Raw genomic sequence first — 20,379 nt, forward strand, 5'->3', positions numbered from 1 at the left:
TCCTTCAGCTGATGGAGCGGGTCGCAAGATTTAATTCATGGGATCAAGCGTGGAAGCTGAAAGGCGTGTACTTCACGCAGTATAATGGCATGAGGGCTGGTTTCAAAAACCACGAACCTGGTTTCCCAGACTGCGATGAATTCCCACGCAGATCTTTGCCACCTACGCACGGATTCTACGCAAAGAAAAGGCTTAAGCCACTGTGCGCTACAGAAACCAGGGCCCCAATGAAAGCGTCGCCACTTACTACAAGGAGATGGCCCGTCTTTTCCGACGCGCAGACCCTGGGATAAAAAGCTTAAAACGGACTTTTTCGCTCGGCTTGTGTGCAATTCCCGAGGTACTGTTACCAAAATTGTTACGAAAGCAACGACGATGGAAATTACGCTAGAACAGCCTGCCAGACAAATCCACAGTCACCGTGCTCGTGCATTGGCGGAACTATCTTCAGCTGCATTGGAGACCACAGCAATGACTCCATTTCAGCGAGTTCATGGTCGCACTGCCACTATGCCTGTTAATGGCATTGTGCTGCTTCATGAGGACGGAATCGGCCACGTCGAATGTTCTGTGGAAAAAACCGAGGAAACACGCTATCTAGCACGTCAGCGAATTCAACGTCACCCGAGTACTGATGCTGCTCGCTCCAACAAGCACAGGAAGGCGGTATTCCACGAACCCAGGGACACGGTGTGGGTTTTGACACCAGGTAAACAGCGTTTACGTTCGAGAAACTGCTCTGGCGGTATTTGTGGACGTATAAAGTAGTTCGCCAACTTAGCGACGTCAACTATGAAGTGGAATCTGATGGAAGGGCGCCGTTGCAACGACTCGTCCAACGAACTCCAAAGCTAGTCTGCACGTGGCCCGAATAAAGCTCTACCGCGACAGAGCGCAGATTTGTTTGTCTACACTACGCGAATCCGGAACGTGCTTCCGCAATGAAGCACTGCGTTTTCTCGCTCCTGGGCCGCCATCAATTACTTGCTGTAGCACCGCACTTCCAGCATCGAGATAATGCTTGTACCGAAGAGGGGGGAAATTCCACAGTCAAGTCATTCGACGGCCGCTCAGAGGTATTCAAGCAGCACAAAGTGGCGAGGCATGAATCTCTCTTTCGCGCGAAAGCGGGTGTGTGCGCATACACCACAGCTTCAACGTAAAGGGGCCGTTCTCTTTCGTGTGCTTCTCCTAGGTGTGACAGCGTCGCGATTATTCTGCCATAAGATTTTTAGTCCCTTTTCTAATAAACTCCTTAATCTGACAAGTCCCTACATTTACGCTAGAATCTTAGCCCTAAAATCTTATTTTCATCTTTGTAAACAAAAAAGCTACAAGAAAGTAAGAGAATGCAACTACCTTCGACAGAGGGTTAGTCGTAAGCTCAAACACGAGAGGGAAATGCTGCACGGAATAGGTAGGGGCGGGGTAGCACTCGGCAAGGACTCCCATAAAAAGTAAACAACCTCTGTCACTCAAAAGGCAAATCTGCAACCAGTGCATTCTGCCGGTGATTGTACACGGAGCTAAAACTTCTCGCAGTAGTAGTAAACAAGCAGAAAGCAAACTTAGGTTGGATAAAGCGGCAATGGAATTAAGGATGTTAGAAATAACACCCAGGAGCAGAAAACAAGCTACATAGATTGCAGAACAAAATAGAGCAGAAGATAGCAGTGTTCAAATAAATAAAAAGAAATTGACCTGAACCTGCCTTGTAGTGACAAGAACCGACAACCGATTGACAACTATGGTAAGAGAGTGGATGCAAATAAATGGGTTTTTGTTTAAAAGATAAGGCCAATAACACAATAGAGGGATGAAATATGGGACTTCGGGGTAAACTGCACTCGAGCAGTGCAGTCCAGGAGCGGTTAGAGGGCAATGGGTTATCCGTATGGTACAGTGAACTTGCAGTGCACCTGAGTAAGGTGATAATGATGGTACGATAATTACCAGGATGATTAATATGATGGTGATCATCATATCTCTATTAAGGTTCGTGTTAAGGGCCATTCTTTACACTGCATGTAGTAACGGGCACTCATATTCTACTCATTTTCAGGCCTTTATAATGTACAAAACCATCTGTTTCACCTAAATACTTTTAGCCTTTACAGTGGATGAGCACTTTCGATATACACCAAACTGACCACCCTTAAATAAAAACATTTTCTGGAGAAACTGCTTATGCTTCTTTTCTGGCTTTTCAAAACCACAATCTCAAGATTTTTTAATACCCTCCTCGCCAACACCAAACACCAACTCTGCAATATTCCCAAACAGTCAGAATTTATTTTTTGGTAAGGTAAGCACTAAGTATGGGAAAAAATGCCTTTTTTCAGGGAAACTTCTTTACCAAGAGTTAGAAAAATGGATGATTTTCAGCACATATTTTTAAGAGTTGAGGGACATTGTTTCTTAAAAAAGCTTTGGAATAACAAGGTGCCTTTTTTTTCTAAACATCTTTACCATTAACTTATACTGTATATGGCCTTACTGATGTGCCCCTTATTTTGGTTGTATTAGTTTGCACCAAACTTATTTGCTACATGGTATTGTGTTATATCTGCGGGCTTATTAGCAGGATGTCACAAGATATACTTTGGGTTCTACTTCGGTACTAAAAGCTACGTAAAATTAGTATTTATAAACGTGTATGACAAAATTGTAAAATTCTGAAATAAAAATTTGTTTTGATTTCAGCCTTGCCAGATATCAAAGAAAGACCCATATTGAGGCTAAATTATGTGTTGTGCATGTAAAAATTCTGGCCTTGCTTCCGTGAGCAGCTTTACTTCTCTCTTGAGAGGTTTTTTGGCTGCACAATGATGGTATTATTCATGGTCAAAAAAAATCTTTATTATGGGGAAGGAAAATCATAAGGGCATCACAGGTTGCATATTTCCCCTAGGATGTAGGGGTAAGTAATTTCCTTAGACCTATTTTTAAAGCCAGAGAAAGATCCAAAACAGCATTACTGTAACATGTGTTTTTATAACATGACCACGAAGAAGCTTTAGAAACATTTTCAGAAAAAACCTCAAATGTTAACGTGATTTTTCTTCTTTTTTTGAATATACATCGCCAATCATGCTTTCAAAATGTTTCTGTAAAAAAAGTTCTCAGTAGTCGTGCTTTTTCGTCCGGAAAAAGTTTATATCATTTTGAAATTGTTCAGGTCGTGGATTTGTTTTGAATAGTTACAATGCTTTTGGAACTGTGCTCTGACGTGGTTCATCCTTCGTGTTAACTACATGCAAGTGATTCAATAATTGTGACACGCCCCGACGCTGCACAGGGATGTGGCATGCCTTAGTGTAGGGCTGCGGAATAATTTTAACACCTGGTGATCTTTAACGTACACCTAAACCCCCAACACACGGTTCTTCTTGGTCTCTTCGCTTTTATCATAAATGTGGCCGCCACAGCAAAAAAAAATAAATGTGTGGTCTTGGGCTCAGCAGCACAACACTCGTTACTGAGCCACGGTGACGGGTTAAGTACCTCTTAGTGCCAATAATTAGGAAATATGCAAGAACAAACGCCTTTTCAGCCATAACTGCTCTATTAGGTGATGCCCTTGCAACTGCTCAACAATGTGTCTGGTTTTTACTGTATCTCCTAGCTATATCTATTTTGCTGCTTTTGGCTGCCCGCCATGACTGGAAGCTACAAAAAGCTTCCCGTCATTGTGGGCGTGTTCTGAAGGAGTCGCTCTAATTAAAAAGTTCTCTTCACGAAACCTGCAATGTATATTGAGTTGCTATCACACTCCGCTTTCACAGTGTTCTACATGACGTCGGTTCTGAGTTTGAGCCTCCTAGCACCACATGATTTGCAGATATAGACGTTTTCTTTTTTTTGGTGAGGATGTGCCCGCATTAGGTCACACTTGGTGTCGCAGCAAGTACACCAAACCTAGCTAACTTCCGCAACCACCTGACCTCCTAAACGCCCCACTAACACCATCGTAAGTACTTTGCAATTGTTGGAAAAGGTAAATCAGTTTGCTATGTGCATTTTTGGAAAGAGACAGCCAAAAGCCCAAATATAAGAAAACAGCCTAGGGCATTCTTTTTACGATGCTGCCTGCGGAACATCGCAGAAGGAGCAAGTATTTCAACCGGCGGGGCCTTAAAGCAGCTTGAAAATTCTTCCACTGGTTCGCACAGGCACTTCGGAAAAAGAAAAAGCTGTGAAATAACAGTGCTCGTTGAAAGACAATACAAACAACCCATGGTAACCACAAGCCTAACCGGCCCAGCAAGCGGGGTTAAATAATTACGACCAATATGCTGGGCCTAGGTCACTGGTAGTTGGCAAAGGTAAAAAATATCTGGTGCATCAGATACCATGATAAGGAGTAGCAAATCAAAGTAAGTTCACTGTAATAGGTAAAGTACTATGTTCAGCGCTATGTCCGAAGCGTCGTGAGCACACCCTGCTCGGAAGAGAACAACCTTGGTGACACAGAAAAGTAAAAACACTTGCCGTGACGACCCGAGCATGGGTACCAGAAATAAGTAAAAGCTTTTTATCCAGAAAAACCGTAGTGCAGTCTTTGCAGCACTCTCCAGGTTCAATGTTTCCGGACTCTAGAGACCCCAGGGTTCTCTTGCTTTCGCCCATCCCTGCAAAAAGTCGTTTTTGTTTTCGAAGCTCGCAATATATCATTCATTGGCCTCAAATAGATTTATTAAGGCGAGTAAAGAATGTATACTACCTCAACGACTGATTTGGCCAGTTTCGCTTCAGTCTAGCCTTTTATTTGTAGCTATGAAATTGAGGATTGCAGTGGTTTACCTAATAATTTACAGACGTCAGTGTCTGTTGGAAAGCGTTGCCGTATTACTAGTGTATCTCTGGTAGATTAGCTGGGAAATAACATGATAAAGCGACGTTAGTAGGCAAAAATGCTCCATGGAGCTCACTTACAGCAATCTTCAATGCTACAGTGAACCGCAAGAGAAGAAAGAACAGGGGTGAGAATTTTATATTACAAAGAAGTTCTATGAAACCTGGAGGAGTCTGTCAGCGTAAGAAAGAGAGTCGCGGATGTTATGATCGGGCTAAAGAAGCCCTACAGGCTAAAGACAGTACCGGGCTCTCCAGCCATTACAAGCTATAATAATGAAGCTGTTGCTAACTTGTTAATCAAACTCAAATAATTTGATTAGCCAGATTATACAGGTTAGTTACCTGGGCTATAAGCTGTGGGTTCTGCTGGACGGTGGGCCAGACAGCCAGTACAAGGCAGCAAAGAACGATACATCAGTCGGCACTGCGTGTGCAATTGACAATTGGCATGCATGTTAACGATAGAAGAAATGTAGAAACGCTACAAGCATGTATGCCATTGTAGCGAGAAAGGAAACAGCAATTGAAATGCGTAAGGAAAATACACATTCATGCTAAACTAGTGAAAGAAAAGTGCAAAAATCAATAAAACATTGTAAGCATTGACACTACATATTCACAAATATTTCCGTAGTTGATTGAACGAAGGGTTGCATTGTGTTCCAAATTTATTCAAAATATATGGCAGGTTATGTTGCAGCATTTCATTTTTGTTCTCTGTGCGGAAACAAGGAATTTGCAAAATATCATTGTTTGGCGTGTTAACAGGATGGTTGCTGCGTTGTATTAATGAAGAAGCGGTCAAAACTGTGCGAACGCTCGTGAAGACCTGTAAAGTTGTCGTAAGGCACGGAAATTGTACGTGTTCTCTGCCGTAACTATCTTATACGTGCGAAATTGTTGTAGTGTAGGGGCCAAATATTCAAGACTACCGACCTGACGGAAAGCCTTTTTCTGCAAAAAAAATTTATTGATATTTGATTTTGTGGTAGTTAGTCAGAATAAACATGACATGCGAACAATGCAATATAAATCTGTCGTTTGATGTTTGTTGGAAGAGGGGTAGTAAATGAATCGAAGGCACAATAAAGCACCACACCCTCTTTTTCATTATATTGTATGCCTCGATGATCGCTTCAGTCAACTTGTCCCTGTGCACGGATAAATACATTGTTTAATCTAACGGAGGCTCGCATTTAAACTCTCAAACTGGCTGAGCCACGTGTGAGAACGTTTTTGCTAGGTTCTAGTTACCTAATAATAATGCATCTACCGAAGCAGCGAAAATGCCAAGCCCAAGCATGGTAAATCATCAGTGGCCAATGTCTCCGAGCTAGGCAAAACCACAGCCACCATTATTGGCTGGTGCTTGGGAAAGGTAACAAGCCAACAAATGGCAGACAGACAGACAGACAGAAAACTTTATTGAGGTCCAGAACATCCGTGGCAGTCTTAGTGACTGCGTCCTGCGGATGCGGGCCGCACTTGCGCAGGGGCGGAAGTCCATGTTCCTCTGCTCTCTCGCAAGCAATCTGGACAGCCCGGAGTTGAGTCAGGTATCTTCACTTTGTAGGGCTTCTTCCCACTCTTCTTCTGTTATAAAGTGACCGCGCGGTAACGCAGGGCATTGCCAAAGCATGTGGTTTAACGAGCATATGGTGCTACTAAATTTTGTGCAGTGTGGTTGGATGTCGTGTGCGAAGTGGCTAAATACGCTTCTCGAGGGGAATGTACCCGTTTGGAGCATTCTAAAGGCAGTGGATTGTGATCGCTGAAGCTTGGTGTGCGGGCATGGATATTTCTTTCTCTCTAGCTTGTAGCGTGCCATGATCTCGTTGAAAGTTTGTAGCGGATCTCTATACTCTTCCCAGTCGCTGGTCGTCGAGCGTCCTACGCTGCCGCGGCGGGTGATTTCACGCGCGCAGTCATGGGCCATCTCGTTGGCGTTGGGAATGTTCTCATGTATTTCCTGTCCCATGTGGGCAGGGAACCTCGTAATGCAGTGATATTCGTCCTCGCTTCTGTTTTTAATGATTCGCACGGCTTCTTTGGCTATCGTTCTTTTGAGGAACGCACGCACTGCTGCCCTTGCGTCTCGAAGGGTCGGCCATAGCCAGTGCAATCGCCACTTGTTCTGCGATAGCGGGTTTGTGGGTAACTACGGATGTGGCGTTCAGTAGTTAGCGAGCAGGGTCGGTCACGACCGCCACGTATTTGTTGGAACGGCCGTATCGTGCTGCATTCAAGAACGTCGACGTTCGCTGCCGTTCTTGTGCAATTTTCAGTAGAGCCTTGACCCAGGCCATCCTCTGGCCTTAGTTGCATTTCGGGTGTATGTTGCGAGGGATTGGCCTGGTTTCGAAGGTCTCCCTGGATTTCCCATCGAGTTTTACATGGTACACTTCAAAATTTTCGGGGATGTGCCCCGTGGTGAGGAGTATGGCCCTCCCTCCTCTCGTAGTTTGGAGTCTTTGCTTTTGGGCTTCCCTTTGTGCCTCGACGATGTCTGTTAGTTTGTTGTGTACACCCAGTCTTTCAACCTTTTCAGTGCTGGCCCTAATAGGTAGACCAAGTACCCTCTTGACGCATTTCCTAATGAGCGTGTCGACTTTGACCACCTCGGTTTTGGCAGAGTCTACCGCTGCGGCGGCTTAGTGTACGTGACTCCTTAGGAAGGCGTTGTAAAGTCTTAGGAGGTTGTCTTCCATTAAGCCCCCTCGTCTGTTCGATACTCGTGCGACGAGTCGGATTGTGTCTTCGATTTCTTGGCGAGCTTTTCGATAGTTCTCGTATTCTGTCCTCGGGATTGTATCAGTAGTCCGAGGACCTTCAGTGTGTCTACTATGGGGATGGTTTTCCCGCATTGTGTTTGGATTCTCATGTTCGGTTGGCTAGGGGATGGTTGACCTCTACCGCCTTACCTGTTAGACCTGTACAGGAGCAGTTCCGATTTCGTCGGCGACAGCTGAAGACCCGAGTCACGGATGTAGCTCTCCGTTGTCTCCAGCGCAGTCTGCAGGGCGTGTTCGGTTTCTGCTTCCGATCCTTCAAGACTCCTTTCCGTGATGTCGTCTGCATAGATGGCGTGGTTGATTCTTTTCATTGTACTTAATCGGTCTGACAGTCCTTTCATAGTGAGGGTAAATAGCAAGGGAGACACGACGGCTCCTTGGGGTGTTCCTTGCGGCCCCAGCTTGAATTCTTGGGATTGGAGGAGTCCGATCTTGATCGTTGCTTTCCGATCTCTGAGGAACGATTGAATGTACGAATGGAATTGGAATTTCGCCCCAGGTTCTTTTTGGAAATGGCTTCAAGTATGAATTTGTGCTTAAAAGTGTCGAATGCCTTGGTTACGTCGAGTGCTAGGACGCCTCTCACGTCTCTTGAGCAGTTGTTGAGTATCTGGTGGTGCAGCATTAGCATCACGTCCTGGGTCGAAAACCCAGGCAGGAAACCCACCATGTTGTTCTTGAAGACATCGTGTTTCTCGATGTAGTCCGACACTCTGTTTTGTACGACGTGCTCGAGTACCTTTCCAATGCAGGACGTAAGCGATATGGGTCGCATGTTGTTGGGGCCCAGAGGTTTGCTGGGTTTGGGGATCAGTATCACTGATGCCGTTTTCCACTCATCAGGAACATGCAGTTTCCCAGGCCTGGTTGGCCGCATTCGTCGGCGTTCTTACTGACTTAGCATCCAGGTTGTGGAGGAGCGTGTTGGTGATCCCATCGGGTCCCGGGGCCGGTCTGCAGTTTAGGTTTTGCAGGGCTTCCCAGACCTCTTGTTCCGAGATCGGCTCGTCCAGACCGGGGTTCGCATCGCCCTTGTACGCCGGGTAGTCCTCTTCTCCTTTTGTCACAAGGGGGAGATAGGTATTCGCTAGTTCTTCTAGGATGTCGTCGTTTGTTAGACCTTTCTCGCACTGTTGATGTAGGATCCTGTCCATCAATATCTGTTGATTTCTCTTGGTATGCGTACCGTCGATGAGAAGTTTGAGGAGATTCCATCTCCACCCCGCTCTCATACAGCGTCCAGTTGTGTGCATATTTTATTACACTTCTGCTGGTTAAGTTCCCTGGCATACTTTTCTATTTGTTTGTTGAGGAGCGCGATTTTCTTGCGAAGTCTCCTATTGAGCTTCTGCGTTTCCCAACTCTTTCTGAGCGCGTTTTTGGCTTCTAGCAGGTGTGCTAATTTATTGTCCATCGCTTCGTACTCCGCCGGTGCTTTAATTTCTTTACTGACCGCTTTGACATCGTCCTTTATGATCCTGATGAATTCAGTGAAGGTATTGCCCTCCCGCTTGTCATCTTTGCGTCTTTTTCTGAAGGCGTCCCAGTTTATGAGTTTGTGCTTCCTGGTACCGGGGTTGGCAGTTTCTCCTACTATCGTTGTTTGGAGTATTACTTGGTCACTGCCTAGATTCTCCTGCCGGTTAACCCATGTGGCATTCCGGCTGTTCCGTACAAATGTTAAGTCTGGGGTCGTGTTGCACTCTACCGGGTTACCTAGCCTAGTCGAAAAGTTGAGGTCAGTGATTAGAGTTAGTGATTGGTTGATTGTGGCCTGTATGAGTCCGGTTCCTTTCCTTGTGTTGACCTGTCTGGAATAGCCCCATGCTTCGTGCTTCGCGTTGAAGTCGCCAGCGACGATCAGCGGTGCGTGTTTGGAAACTGACACTACCTTGTGTAGGACCTCCGCGAAGGTCTGCTGGTAGTCCGAAGGTGGGCTGTATACGTTGAGTACGTATATTCTTGCGTTCCATTCTCGATTTGGGAGGATTTCAATTATTAGGGATTCTAATTTTTTGCTTCTCAGTTGGATGTGATGTTCAACATAGGAACATTGCTTGCTAATTAGCGTAGCTTTACCTCGATGATCTTACTCACGTCTGCTTGCCGTTCTGTATCCCGGGAAATCGCATTTTCGGCTAGTGTTTCCTGCAGCAGGATCACCTGCGGTTTCTTCTTCTTCTGTGCTTGTATGTATTGCCTAAAGACTTCTTTTCTTTGCTTAAAGCTCGCACAATTCCAGTGCCATAGAATGAACTCCTTAGTTTTGGGTGCCATTGTACGTGTGATCGGTGATGCCACTATGTTCGGTATGTCTAGATTTCTCTCTGATTCTGAGGTTGTAATTTGCCATAGCGCCCTCTATTGCTGAATGACGTCTGTGAAGTGCTGGTATCTCCTCCCCTTGTTTTGTAATGTTTCCTCAATTTTGTCAAGAAGTCTGTTAATTGCTGCTAGGATATCCGGCCAAGCTTTGGAAGGCAGATATTAGACAACGCTTGCAAAGTATGTTGCCATGATAATGCCTATGGGTGGACACCGTGCTATTTCCAGGCACATTTGTAGCTTTGTGGCCAGTCGTTATGTCCAATGGGTATTTTATGAGTTCGCTACCGGCCCTATCTCTGCTTTATGCATTCCATTATAAAAAAAATGATTTAGCAAGTGCGCAATAATATTATTTATTTAATGCGCGCTCGATGCTTTTTTCCTGTGTAATGACATGTATAAAACAGAAATTGGTGCGCCAGGCAGAACATACTGCATCAACTTTGCAAACGAATACGTGACTTCGCATAAATAGTTGAGCAACAAGAACATTACGTCTATTTGCTTAATTGTTTTTATTATGCACACCAAATTTAAAAGAAACCTGTCTTAACTATTGCACGAATACCAAGTAAGCTTATTCAAAACACAAACACGAAAGCAGACACAAACAGAATCGTCCAGAAAAATAAAAAAGCACAGCTTGTAAATCGCGAACCGAATAATGCTTCGCCTACCTGTTGGAGATGCCCACAAAACAGATGCATTCAGGTAAATATAAACAAAGACCCTTCCCCCCGCCTCGGTAATTCGCCGACCTGCCAAACTAAGAATGTAGTTCAACAGCACTATTGTAGAATTGTCCAGCTTGGAAAGCTTGTTCACTGCTGCATCCGCCACTTGTTCACTGGAAAAGTCTTTACGTTTTAGCGCCTGCAATGAGTTAAAAAAGCGTTCACTACAATGGTGAAAACACGCTGCTTTCTAAATACAGCACCTACCCCACCCTTAACGCATACAAATGCGATATTATTAAGCCTACACTGTTAGCTTTTTAGCACTCCCCATGAAAGATGAAACGTACTGCTCTATCTATTTTTCAAAACTGAATTTTACGGTAGCATTTATTTGGCTTGTTCTTAAAAAAACAGTTCGGAATTTCACCGAAAATTGGCGTCACATTTATTGCAGTCGCGCAAGGTAATATGTAAAAAAGTACAATAGACAAAGCAACACACCAGCGGTTCCGTGAAATTTTGTTGAGGCTAGTGCAGTCATATAAACAATTAATTAATCGCGTCTGAAATGTCGTACAGTTAACGTTTTATTAGCGCAAGTTTTTTTTTTCTAACGCGGGATCAGACAGACTACAAGGCAACGCGTTACACAATGCATTCGGGACGGGCAAACGTTCCCCCTTTTTTTCTTGTGCAAGACATCTGTGGCAACATGGAGGTGGATGAGAAGCCTTGGGGCCTTTTAATGCGCTATATTTTTAAGTGGTAACCAAATAAAGCGACCAATAAAGCGACGCTACAAACCTAACTGATTGGGTATTAAACTGGTTACGGCGCTGCTGTCACTTTCGCTCACTTCTGCCTCTTCGGACGAACTAGATGCAAGCAGAACCTACGAAGCCCAGCTGGAGTGTAATTTCTTTGTCACTAGACAATATCGTTACGTTGCTCAACAAAATAATGAAACGAAAGCTTCATTTAGAGCTACAGTTTAGCAAGCCTAATAAATTCTGTAACTGTTATACTGCGCACGAGTTGTGCTTCAACGCATGCTGAACCTCGTTAACCTGCCGTGAGTGCACGGCCGCTTGCTCGCAAAAACCAAAGCCGTAAAGAGTGTAGCTACAAATGGGGTCCCACAAATGGAAGAACATGTATGTGACCACTTTATTATTCGCAAGAACCAACACTAAGCAGCAATCACACGTGTCAACTGTTATAAACGACAGCTGATGTTTTGGCAGAAACGAGCGCGAGCTCTCAGATACCGCACAAGGAAAAATGAAATGGTGACTCACGTTTTTACCGGCCGGCCACACAGGCAAACGATGTTATTCCACCAGTCAGGCATACTTCAAACACCGCCACCGACACCAAGACTCACATCACAGACACGTACTGGAGTACTACGGAAGTTTCAATGCCACAAAAAAGACGCAGAAGTCGGAGCGATGCGACCTCACGACCGCCCGCCAGCACAGCCGCGGAGTAAGTGAACGTGCAAAGGCACAACGCTGAAGTAGCCCGAAGGACACCTTTGCTTTAGGACACACAAATGACCCATTTCTAGAGAACCTGTAACACTATCTCGCATGCTATTTTGAACAGGCTGTACTTTAATTTGAGTACGCTTTGTTTCGTGGCACGGAGCCGTGGCTCTTTAGATAACAACTTCTTGGCCGCTTTAAGGACTGTTCACCGCTCTAACTGCCGCCACCACGGGCTCGGCAAGCGCAAGGCCGAAATTCGCTTTTATCCGTCTGCTGAAGCTCGGCCACCGATGAGCTTTCCGTGTGACGTTACTTCCGGTCGCCGTTTGCTTGGCGCTCTATCAATATTTCAGGCGAGTTACCGATCAGTGGCCGATAGCTGGGAAGCCAATGGGGACCCATAGGTTTTCCAATCAATGGCAATCGGCCTCTGCTGCTTGGGTACTGGTCTGTCAAATTTTTGCATGACCGCATGAAAATGAAATAAGGTAGACAACACAAGTTTGGCAAGAAACTCAGTGGGTTAGTGGCACCTTCAACGAAACACAAAAAATTTGCAACATCCTCCGCGACCAATACTACTTCCAACGCCGTTACATCAAAGACTAACACAAGTTTGGCAAGAAACTCAGTGGGTTAGTGGCACCTTCAACGAAACACAAAAAATTTGCAACATCCTCCGCGACCAATACTACTTCCAACGCCGTTACATCAAAGACTACCTACCAGTAGCGTTATCGGCCAGTCGAGACAAACTGAGACAAAGACGAATGTTCCTGGAGTGGTTAAAGACAGCGGACCAGCTGGCCAGTTGGATGCAGAATTTGCTGCGGCGTTCCCTCGCGACCGTAAAGAAAGACCGGCCAGGAGAAGCAGGTGTTCTGTTTCTGGGGGGAGTTTCTTCCCTGCTGATCACACGCCGACACTCGCCCTTGGACCAAAGTTTTTTCAGAAGCGTGCCAGATTCCACCGGAGAATTTGGCACTTGCAAAAGAAGTAGCGCTCCGTGGCTCGAGGTGCATCGTCCGCGTTTCACCGCAGAGTGGGTCGACACCTTTAGACGTACAGTAGCCACTGGCTCAAAGCCTAGAAGGGGGAAGTCGATTTTGCACTACGTTATATTAGGGCCTTCGTATCTTGACCTCGGATAAGTTAGGGTTCTTTGTTGTTTCGCCTGAGGCGACTTTTCAGGATAAGGCATGCGCAGCGGTAAACAAATTCAGAGTAACGGATCTAAAAGCCCAAAAGTAGATAAAAACTGCGATTTTCTTTTTTCGGAAACATAATCTAGAAAATTTAGCGTCAAGTGTACAGAAGGCTGAACCCTTACATTTGGATGTGCTCTTTGCCAAAAGAACACATAAACCGGAATTTCTGTTTCGTGTTATAGTAACAGGGACAGGAGGCCGAGTGCAGTATCCAGTTAATTGGGAAAGAACTTCCAAACGCTATGCGTGACTGAACCATTTCTTACACGCAGCCCGGAGGACCTTGTCTTGTTGCTGGCCATTTGTAACCAAAGTCCGTCTCATTTTTTCAGTGCTGATAAAGGCGACTTGTGCTATAAATTACCACATGAAAAATTGATAAAAAGCGTTAGACTTTTGATCACCAAGGAGAAAGATAGACTGAATTTTTAATAATGCTGGAATTTGTGTCATTATAGTTTTTTTTTGGCGCAGTAAAACAAAAACACAGCGCGAGGGATCAAAGGACGAGCGCTACTTACAGCGCTACATTTGGACGAGTTCAACTTTTTGGGATGCGGATCAGCGCTAGTGAGATATTGTTGAGGCCGCGGAAATGCAGCGGATAGGTGACTGCGTCAGTTTTGCGTCCATACCTTTGAGTTCAAAACAGCTGCCCTTCTTGGATAAACGTTTATCACTCGTACGTGTCTGACGAGTGCGTTCGGGGATGTGCAGTGATGTGATAAACTCCATAGTCATTTGAGCGTGTTGTGGTTTTTTTTTTTTTTTTTATGTCCCCTGGTTGTTATTAAAATTAGACTGTAAGTAGTGCTCGTCGTTGTATCTCTCGTCCTGTGTTTTCTCTTATGCGCTCAACAAAGCTATAATGGATTCCCAACTCTCTCGTACCGACACGTTTTTATTCTGTCGTTAGGTTTCGAATGATTTCATCGTTTTACTCAAGTGTATGTTTGTGTACTGGAAAGGAATGATGTTGCTTCAAAGAACTGGCTTGTGTATCAGCTCTAAAGTTGCGCCTGTAGCTACCAATATTTTCTTAGGCAGAGTAGGTTTATTTATTTTATTCATTTATAAATACTGCAGCACAAATGGGCTATCGCAGGAGTGCGTAAGACCCTAGACTGCAAAACACTTTCTGCACAGAATAATACAAATAAAACACAATAATAAAATTTACTTATCCCTAAAGTTTACACCAAATAGATAATACGTACAGCAAGACATTAACATTATGTGAAATGGACACACATGATCACTATAAATTATGTAAACATTTTTCATAGGCATTGATTTACTTTCACATGGTAATAAAGTCTATTTTTTTATTGTTCGCCGGAAGAAGCTATAACTAAATAGATTAGTTTGTGTGTGAAAAATAGCAAGGTCGAGCTTGATGCAATTTCTAGTAGATTTCGGTTTATCGGGCGACAAATAGCTGTTCTGTAATGACTAGCGCGGAGTATTTGTAAGAATATGCAAAAGTGTAGAACATTCCCGTTTACAGCGCTCGGACAGGAATTGTAATCCTTCTGTAGCAACTTTGGGAGACGGTGAAAAGCTCCGCTCAAAACTGCGGATAATAAGACGAATTGATTTTGTCTGAACAGATTTTGTCTGAACCGTGTGTTCATTTCAGATACTTTATGAGAGTTCCATATTGTACAGGCGTATTCTAAGATGGGTGGGATGAGTGTTTTATATGTTAGCAGTTTCGCTTCGAGTGGAGATTCCCGCAATGTACGATTTTGCTAGCCTATTTTGTTGAGTACTGCGCTGCATGTATATTCAATGTGTCTTGACCCCCATAAGGTAAGTGTGAAGATGACAAACGGGTACTTATATTCGTACACCCGCTGTAGGGAAGACCTGTTCAAAGAATAATTATGCAAAGAAACGAAACTGCGTGTACTGAAAGATAAAGTGACTCTTTTTGTAAAGCTAATATTCATTTTCAATTTATGGCACGACGTGCCAAATTGAGCAAAAGAGTCATTTTTAAATTATGATCATCATTCGTGTTATTTACATTGTATAACACACAATCGTTAGCATAGAGATGGCTGTTTAAGGATTTATAATTAGGCTGATACTTTATATAAAAGAACAAAAGTTGCCCCATGACGGAGCCCTGTGGAGTACCGGATGTACTAAAGACGAATTTAACCCGTTAACACGTAGATCAACAATATTGTAGTCCCAAAGAAAAAACACTCCTTTTCAAAACGCAAGCCTTGCAAAAACTTATTTCTCAAAGTGTAGCGGCAACAGGACACATGTTGGTCATTCCAGTTTGTAAATAATAGGTCACAGGGCTCCAGTTGATGCCTTGTTGAAACACTACCAGTTTTCTGTTTGCTTACATTCTCCACCACGGCGGAATTCTGCCTCTGGTTCCCAGAACTCCTACCAGGTAAGCAATTGGAGATTAAAAAAAAACGTAGAAAAAGGTATGAGGAGCCCGCTATATGAATATCCTGGTGTTTTTTTAGCCGAGAAGCAAAAGAAAGCAGCGTGTTACCGTGGTCCACACAATTGTTGAGCTGGCAGGCAAGGGTTGAGGAATGCTTTGCGTGCCGTATAAAGGGTTTAGCTGCTACACACCTCGGTTAGCGCACTTTTAGCATTGTAATTTTGTGGCATATAAAGCCGGATACGCTGTAATATTTTTGTCGCATATAAAGCCGGATACGTTATTGCGCGGGAAGCCAGAGCCATAAATACTTAGCAGTTTTTCACCATCAAAGCTTCGGGGTGCAAGTATGGCACGTTTGAGAGTGTAACGACACTAGTAAACTTTCGCGTAACTCAGCGATCCTTTTTTTGCGGTAGAAAACGGGAATGTAGAGGGGTGTTTTTCTTGTTGCAGCATCTAAGTTACTCTGAACGTGACTGTAATGATGATGATACAATTCATGAAACTGCACGCGGATTCCTCAGAAGCGCCACCAAGCCATGGCGATGGCGCGACCAGTAGCCCTGATCGCGCGAGGAAAATCAGTCTAGAGCACCGGAAACGATCATTGTCGGCCAGGAGCTCCTGCGCCCCAACAAAAAAAGCAAAAGGCAGCAATCGCGTCCTCGTGCCGTTTTTGACGATGCTGATGATTGCAACAAACATGGCACTTTCCGCTTTTCATCATCATCATCATTTATTTTACCCTTAAAGGCCTCTCTCGGGGCATTACATAAGGGGGGGGGAACAATCAAAGTACAAATGTCAATGAAAATACAGTTTATGTATACAGTTTTTGAATTACCAATACATACAGGTAGGAAAAAAAAAACAAAAACACAGAGCATGTAGAACGAATTATTAACAGTCAATTCGCCGTCCAAAATATGCAGGTGGCAGAAAACAAACAACGAAAAAAAGAACAACAGCGATTAAGAGTGAAGGGCGGCTAGTAATAAATCTCTAAATTTAAAAGCAACTTGTTCGCTGACAATAGCATCAGTCAATCCATTCCACTCTTCAATAGCCGTAGGAAGAAATGATTTGTTAAAAGCGTTAGTAGAACCAAACAGCCGTTGAATACTCATGTTTTCATGTTTTCATGTTTTACTTTTCGTGTTTTCGTGTTTTCATGTAATACTTTTCATGTTTTACTTGGACGTTAGCAATGTAAATGCTCGCCTTCTCAGCAACGGGGACTGCTTTTCCCTAAACGAAAATAATTGCTTCTCAAGTATTTTCGCGTCTCCGTTTGCCAATCGCTAAAATCAGCGAACCAAGTTCTCGTACCTCGCCCAGTTGAAAGACATCGCAAGGAAGCCCTGCAGCTTTCCATCCCCAAGAGGGAACAAGCAACTGCTCATGATGAATTATGTTACGACAATGTCAGGCAGTGGCCAGTTTCAGCTCCAGAACATGCCTTTGCTCATCCGTCGCAAGAAAGAAACCAGACAAGAGGTCACTGCGCATGTGCCACAAGGGCATCTCTGGATTCAACTGTGCTAAATTTCGCGTTTCCCTTTGCATGAAGAGTGAAAACTACTGTTTTATGAGTTTTCGAACATACTAATATTGTTTGGAAAGACATAAAAATATCACCACAGTAAACGCGTTCAAAAGTTCCAAAAATAAAAACGTTTTTCGAGCCCCCATTTTTACCGTTAACTGGCAGATCAACAAAACTGTTGACCTCCTCTATCTTCCGTAGTCTTTTTATGAACTTTTATGAAACTTGTTTCTGTGGTTAAGTGGTTGCTCTAAAGAAGAAATAAAACAGCAAAAAAAACCATTCCGCCATTTTTTTGCTTATCTTACCTTTTCAGTGTTTGCTTAATTGGGTGCGCTGTTAGAAGGTGTGGGGAGTCGACTCAAGCGAGGAAACACTGCCCTCGAATCTACGGGGCAAAGGTGCCGAAGAGGGTGGCCGTATGATTGCCGGCTTTCTCCGACCAGAGCGGTAAGAATGAGTCAGAGCCTTGAAAGGAAACAACAAAAAGGCGCTATAATTGGACAGGAAAAACAGTATACAATCACGACGACAAGTAGCGTAACCAAGAGGGTACTAAGAAAAAATACAAATGCGAGAAACAGTTCCAAAAAGGCCAAATTATACAATGAGGAGCGGTAAGAATCAGATATTAGGAAATATAGCAGTTAACGTAAAAGAAAACGAACAGTTCGATGCGTAAGAGGGACTGAGTTCTACAATATTCACCAAGAAGGCCGGACGATGCACCACTGTAAGAGGCGATACGGCTATCTGTGAAGCGTGGTTTCGCCGTAGGCCAGGCCGTCCGACACTATAACGGTGATTGGAGGCCCGGGAGTACATTGGAGTCCTCCAGGGCGCGGATCACCCATGGTGTGGTGCACAAACTGGCAGAAGCCTTTGTTACATCACGACTTACAAACGTAGCTAAGTTGCTTCGGCGCGGATTCACTTTTTATAACTGCGCCGGTGGGGCAAAAGAGGGCACAACACACAACGCACCCACCGCAGTCGAGAGAAAAACTTCCCTCTTTCTCCCTTCTGGAATCATCGGGGCGCCTTGGCATTGGCAAAGCTACGCTCGCCTCCTCGAAAGTGCTGGAAGCTTCGACGGAACCATAAAGTTTAATACAAATAACTAGAAGGGAAACTGGCGCTAGTGTCAACTCGAACATGGCAGCGGCCCTTAAGCTTCAATGGGAATAATGGGTAGTTCTGGAACCGGATTGCGTAGGATCAAAACAGGCTTATGGCTGCACAAATTGTGTGTTTTGACAAAAAAGCTCTTATTTGCCGGTTCTCCCGTTACAAATTACATAACGAACAAGAAAGTTAGTGACGAAAAACTGGTTTTGTAGGAAATAAAACGGTGCGCTTAACTAAAAAGCAGACGCGGAGTCCAGGAGGTCTGAGAAGCAGGTTTGCCTTTTTTCTGCCAACTACAGCAGGACGCGGACTTCTTAAAAAACTACTTGTAAAAATGTCGGCGCTGGTGGTTAGTAATAGTAAGAGAAGTTTTTGCTCATAAAAAAAAGAAAGCGAGTGCCTTTGGAGAAGTTATTTTTGAATGAATTAGTGACGTTGATCAAGCTGCGTTCCTATCAGCCGCCGATGCTGCTGTTCTACGCCTTAAGAGCCGGCGTTGGCACGAAAGGCGTAGCTGTCCCAAGCGATTCGCAGCGCCGAAACTGCTAATTCGTAGACAACTTCGCTGCACAGAGCGCGGTAATTTGTGTTTTCGTGCTCGGCGAGCCGGCAGTGAATTGATAACAAACCCAATTTGCAAATCTAGCTAGAAAACATTCAACTCAGGGCAGCGTCAGCGCGCGCGGCATGCAGTTCAAGAAGACACGTATTCTTGATCGCTCTTCCCAACACCCCGCTTGGGCAATACCGTTCATGTAAATCCAAAACGAAAACGAAGCCGCCTGTAATCCATAGTAGGTTCCATAAGCTATCGAGCGCATATCCGAATCCAGAACTACCCATCACGCCCATTTAGTCGTAGGATCGCAGCGCGAGGTTCCTCTCTAGTTGTTATTGTATGAAACTCTATGGATGCAACCGGAGAGGCGGAGGTTTTATTTTTGTTATTTTTTTGCCGGCGTGTTCACGGGCAAATGCCGCCATAGACGCCTGCTGCGAGAAAAATCCAGGGTTTTCAGGGGCGAATAAAATTGCAGTTGGACGAATCGAACGACTGTAACAAGAATAAGGCCCTGTACAATAGTATGAAAAAAATTATACGATACTTTTGTACGTTGTACGCTCGAGTTTGTGACACAGCCCCGCAGTTTCAGAATAATATGCAATAATATTCTCACAACTACAAATTCGCGCGAACGCGTCATTCACACTTAGCGAGCAAAACAGTGCGTACTAGCACAAAATGACGTACAGAATAAATGTTCTAGAGAGTTCAAAATGACTCTTACATATTTTTTCGCACATCACAAGGGTTTGGCACAGATTTCTCCTAAATGCACAACGTACGTACAAAAAAAAAGTTAAAAATAATACAGTCTTTTTGAAATAACTGCGATTGCGGAACAAACTAGTGCCTACGTCTCGTAGGTTTAGACACAATGAGCGTGATTTAGTATCCAATTATTCATCGAATACACTGCTAGTCATAAACAATCATCAATAGAATCAATGGAACTCAATATCAACCATAACTAGTATGCTGTTCACAAACAATAACATACAACCGCGAAGTTCATGAATACCACAACTAGTTAACGCAATTATTACACAGCATGTGTACTGTACAACCATGAAAGCAAACTTCACGTAATACGCCACTAGTATATGAATATTATACAGCGTTCAATTTTTACCACTATGATGACAAAAAAATTAGAAGCTTCGCGTTCAGTACGACAGAGAAACAGTGAATACAATGTTCAAGTATAGCACACGACGCCACGATACACCTCAATCATCAAATTCTTCTCCTAAATCACATGCAAAGTTGAATTCGCATTCTTCAAGTTTAGCCCGTGCCTATCGGGCGCTCGCGTTATTGCGTCTGCACATTTCTTATCTTCGTAGAAGTTCCTTTCCAAATGTCGAGGAAAGCG

The sequence above is a fragment of the Haemaphysalis longicornis genome, unplaced genomic scaffold, assembly GCF_048455015.1.
Source record: "Haemaphysalis longicornis isolate Haplotype H1 unplaced genomic scaffold, Haemaphysalis longicornis Haplotype H1 scaffold_11, whole genome shotgun sequence".
NCBI classification, from domain to species: domain Eukaryota; kingdom Metazoa; phylum Arthropoda; class Arachnida; order Ixodida; family Ixodidae; genus Haemaphysalis; species Haemaphysalis longicornis.